The following is a 4934-nucleotide window of genomic DNA, read 5'->3' as shown; positions in this document are numbered from 1 at the left end:
TGGTGAAACCTAGCCTCTAATAAAAATACAAAAATTAGCCAGGTATGGTGGCAGGCACCTGTAGTCCCACCCACTTGGGAGGCTGATGCAGGAGAATTGCTTGAACCAGGGAGGTACAGGTTGAGGTGAACCAAGATCAACACCACTGCACTCCAGCCTGGGGGACAGAGTGAGACTGTCCCCCCGCAAAAAAAAAAAAAAAAAAAAAAAAAAAAATATATATATATATATATATACACACACACACACACACACACACACATATACATATGTATTCATATATTTATATATATATTTATATGTGGCTATTTAAATACTACTTGCTGGCCAGGCACAGTGGCTCACACCTGAAATCCCAGCACTTTGGGAGGCCAAGGTGGGTGAATCACCTGAGGTCAAGAGTTCGAGACCAGCTTGGCCAACATGGTGAAACCTCATCTCTACTAAAAATACAAAAAAATTTAGCTGGGCATGGTGGCAGGTGCCTCTAATCCCAGCTACTTGGGAGGCTGAGGTAGGAGAATTGCTTGAACCTGGGAGGCGGAGGTTGTAGTGAGCCAAGATCATGCCACTGCACTCCAGCCTGGTGACAGGGTGAGACTCCATCCAAAAAAAGAAAAAGAAGAAGCAATAAATGCCACTTGCACTTGTATCCATTCTCTTTGGCTTTCTGCAGTTTGAATATGTTGTGGCTGGGTGTGGATTGTGTGTGTGTTTTTTGTTTTGCGTGTGTGTGTGTGTGTGTGTGTGTCTTTCTGTTTCTGGTATTTTTGTTGTGGTTATTTGTTGCTATTTATCCAGATTAGTGTTCTCTAAGTTTTCTGGATCTGTGGTTATCTGCCTGTCATTAATTTTTTTTTTTTTTTTTTTTTTGAGGCAGAGTCTTGCTCTGTCACCCAGGCTGTAGTGCAATGGGCAACATGGTGAAACCCCATCTCTACAAAAAGTACTACAAAATTAGCCGGGCATAGTGGTGCGTGCTTGCAGTTCCAAATACTTGGGAGGCTAAAGTGGGAGGATTGCTTGAACCTGGGAGGCCAAGGTTGCAATGAGCCGAGATGGTGCCACTGTACTCCAGCCTTGGTGACTGAGCAAGCACTAGTTAAAAAAAAAAAACAAAAAAAACAAAAAAATAAACTTTAAAGTCGCCACTCTTATTTCATTATTAAAATTAAAAAAAAAAAAACTTGGACAAACTGAAAATCGATGACTTTTCTTGCAGTTGAAACTTTTCTTGAAGTTCTCTGTGGTTTCAGAGCACTGAGTTTTCAAGGCAAAGCGCCACGCGATGTCAGGAGAGACAGGAGAACCTGGAGAATCCCAGCGACATCTGCAGACCCGGAGCAGAAGCCACCGGAGCCCGAACTGGGAACACAGATGGGAACTCGGATAAATTGCTAGAAGCTGAGTGTGGACTGGCATCGGAGGGACAAAGTCCTCGAGTCTTCAGGCTAGGGGGTGCCCCACACTTTCATGGGTTTCCCTCCAGTAATCCCACTTGATTCTGTCGAAGATCCGGGGCCGGGCGCGGGGGTTCACGCCTGTAATCCCAGCACTTCGGGAGGCCGAGGCGGGTGAATCACGAGGTCAAGACATTGAGACCATCCTGGCCAACATGGTGAAACCCCATCTCTACTAAAAATACAAATATTAGCTGGGCGTGGTGGCGGACGCCTGTAGTCCCAGCTACTCGGGAGGCTGAGGTAGGAGAATCGCTTGAACCCCGGAGGCGGAGCTTGCAGAGAGCCTAGATGGCGCCACCGCACTCCATCCAGCCTAGCAACAGAGCGAGACTCTGTCTCAAAAAAAAAAAAAAAAAAAGATCCCACAGGCTCTGGCTGCGTTGTGGGTAGAGATCCTTGTGAAAACACTCAAAGCCTTCTAGCCAAGGCCCCATTCCAGGGGGAAGAGCTTTGCCAGAGCCTATCCCAGGTGGGGGAAGGGAATACTCCTTCCAGCCCCCTCCAGCCCCCTCCAGGCTTCGCAGAGAACAAGCACAGTGCGCAAGAGCCAGGTTGCAAGCAATTAGGTCGGGAAGGAACCTGAGCCAGAGAAGGTAGTAAGTGGCAGGGGGAACAGTGACGCCCCTGCAGGGATACTTGTGAATGTCGCAGCCCTAAGACCCAGGCCCAAGACAGGACTGACGACAGAATGTTCCCCCTCTCCCACACCTCACCACATCCACAGGCTGCGGCACAATCATGGGAGTCACAGGCGACAGAACTCAAGGCTCAGACCTCCCAAAGTCAGGAGGGAGACAACAACGAGGACAGTAGAAGACGTGGAGCCTCTGGCACCTGCAGCCGCAGCAAACACCTAACACCGCCCAGCTCCTAGAAAGAGGATAATCTAGCCTGGGCCGGAGGCAGTGGCTCACACCTGTAATCTCAGCACTTTGGGAGGCTGCGGTGGGTGGTTCGAGCCTAGGAGTTCGAGACCAGCCTGGGCAACGTGGCGAAACCCCATCTCTACAAAAACTACAAAAAAATTATCTGAGCTTGGTGGCATGTGCCTGTTGTCCCAGCTACTTGGGAGGCTGAGGTAGGAGGATCACCTGAGTCTGGGAGTTAGAGGCTACAGTGAGCCTTGATCATGCCACTGCACCCCAGCCTGGGCAACACAGCAAGACCCTATCTCAAAAAATTTAAATAAATAAATACAAAATGCAATCGAGCGCTTTCCTTTCGCTGCTGCAGCCGCAGCCATGAGTATGCTCACACTTCAGAAGAGGCTCGTCTCTAGTGTCCTCCACTGTGGCAAGAAGAAGGTCTGGTTGGACCCAATGAGACCAATGAAATTGCCAATGCCAACTCCCGTCAGCAGATCCAGAAGCTGATCAAAGATGGGCCGATCATCCGCAAAGCTGGGATGGTCCATTCCCGGGCTTGATGCCGGAAAAGCACCTTGACCCGCCGGAAGGGCAGGCACTTGGGCATAGGTAAGCGGAAGGGTACAGCCAATGCCAGAATGCCAGAGAAGGTCACGTGGATGAGGAGAATGAAGATTCTGCGCCGGCTGCTCAGAATCTAAGAAGATTGATCGCCATGTGCATCACAGCCTGTACCTGAAGTTGAAAGGGAATGTGTTCACAAACCAGCGGATTCTCATGGAACAAATCACAAGCTGAAGGCAGACAAGGCCGGCAAGAAGCCCCTGGTTGACCAGGCTGAGGCCCACAGGTCTAAGACCAAGGAAGCACACGAGGTCCATGAAGAACACCTCCAGACCAAGAAGGAGATCATCAAGACTTTGTCCCAGGAGGAAAAGACCAAGAAATAAAAGCTCCCCCTTTGTCTGTACATACTGGCCTCCGTTATTACGTGGATCAGCCATTAAAATAAAACAAGCCTTTAAAATAAATAAATAAATAAATAAATATAAAATGAAATATACCCTCCTCACACTAAAGGCCTCTTGACCTTAGTTCCTGTGATCTGATACAGTATGTCTAGATTTCAACAAAAAATTGCAAGGCATGCCAAAAGGCAAGAAAAAAACACAATCTCAAGCCAGGCACCAAGGCTCACGCCTGTAATCCCAGCACTTTGGGAGGTCAAGGCGGGCAGATCATCTGAGGTCAGTAGTTCGAGACCAGCCTGGCCAACATGGTGAAACCCCGTCTCTACTAAAAATACAACAATTAGCCGGGTGTGGTGGTGGGGGCCTGTAATCCCAGCTACTCGGGAGGCTGAGGCAGGAGAATCGCTTGAACCCAGGAGGCGGAGGTTGCGGTGAGCCATTGCACTCCAGCCTGGGCAGCAAGAGCGAAACTCCATCTCAAAAGAGAAAACAAAAAACATGTTTTTGAAGCCTATCCTCCACCATAAAAATCTGCAGCTGTGAAAATGCAGTTCCTTCCTCTGTGGTGGGGGGGCCCTTAGCACCCCCTCTAAGAGCGCTCTGGGGAACAAAAGGACATCCTGCCCAGCTAGAGAACAAGAATGAGAGGGTTTTTCCCTCAAAATTCCATGGAAAGCAGGAGCTGGAGGCTGCAATGGGCTATGATGGCACCACCACACACCAGCCATCGTGACAGAGCCCGACCCTGTCTTTTTTTTTTTTTTGAGACGGAGTCTCGCTCTGTCACCCGGGCTGGAGTGCAGTGGCCAGATCTCGGCTCACTGCAAGCTCCACCTCCCGGGTTCACGCCATTCTCCTGCCTCAGCCTCCTGAGTAGCTGGGACCACAGGCGCCGCCACCCCGCCCGGCTAGTTTTTTGTATTTTTTAGTAGAGACGGGGTTTCACCGTGTTAGCCAGGATGGTCTCGATCTCCTGACCTCGTGATCCACCCGCCTCGGCCTCCCAAAGTGCTGGGATTACAGGCTTGAGCCACCGCGCCCGGCCTGTGACCCTGTCTTAAAAACAAAATGAAACAAAACAAAACTTTTGCCAGGTGTGATGGCTCACGCCTGTAATCCCAGTACTTTGGGAGGCTGAAGCAGCAGGATGACTTGAGGCCAGGAGTTTGAGACCAGCCTGAGTAAAACAGGGAGACCCCCAACACTACAAAAATAGGTTTAAAAATTAGCCGGGTGTGGTGGCACGTACCTGTGGTCACAGCTATTCAGGAGGCTGAGACTGGAAGATGACTTGGGCCCGGAAGGTCAAGGCTGCACTGAGCCATGATCACACCCCTGTACTCTAGCCTGGGTGATAGAGCGAGACCCTGTCTTAAAAAGATCGAAAAGACAACGTAGTACCTATAGTTGATAATACCGTATTGTGCACTAAACAATTTAAGAGAGCAGATCTCAAGTGTTCTTACCAGTGTCCCACCACTAGCCCCGGCACACGCACATGGCAGCTGGGGAAAGCTTTTGGAGGTGATGAATATGTTTATTACTGTGATTGTAGTGATGGTTTCAGGGCGTCTACGTATGTTCAAACTCATCAAATTGTATACATTAGATATGTGCAGCTTAATATATATTAA

General features: G+C 49.4%; 1 pseudogene; it reads left to right on the top strand.

Moving 5' to 3' along the window:
• Positions 1 to 2704: 2704 nt before the first annotated feature.
• LOC102116809 (large ribosomal subunit protein eL19-like) lies at positions 2705 to 3279 on the top strand (annotated as a pseudogene).
• Positions 3280 to 4934: the final 1655 nt, after the last annotated feature.

Source organism: Macaca fascicularis, chromosome 15 (assembly GCF_037993035.2).
Source record: "Macaca fascicularis isolate 582-1 chromosome 15, T2T-MFA8v1.1".
NCBI classification, from domain to species: Eukaryota; Metazoa; Chordata; class Mammalia; order Primates; family Cercopithecidae; genus Macaca; species Macaca fascicularis.
This window is presented reverse-complemented; position numbering and strand designations above follow the sequence as displayed.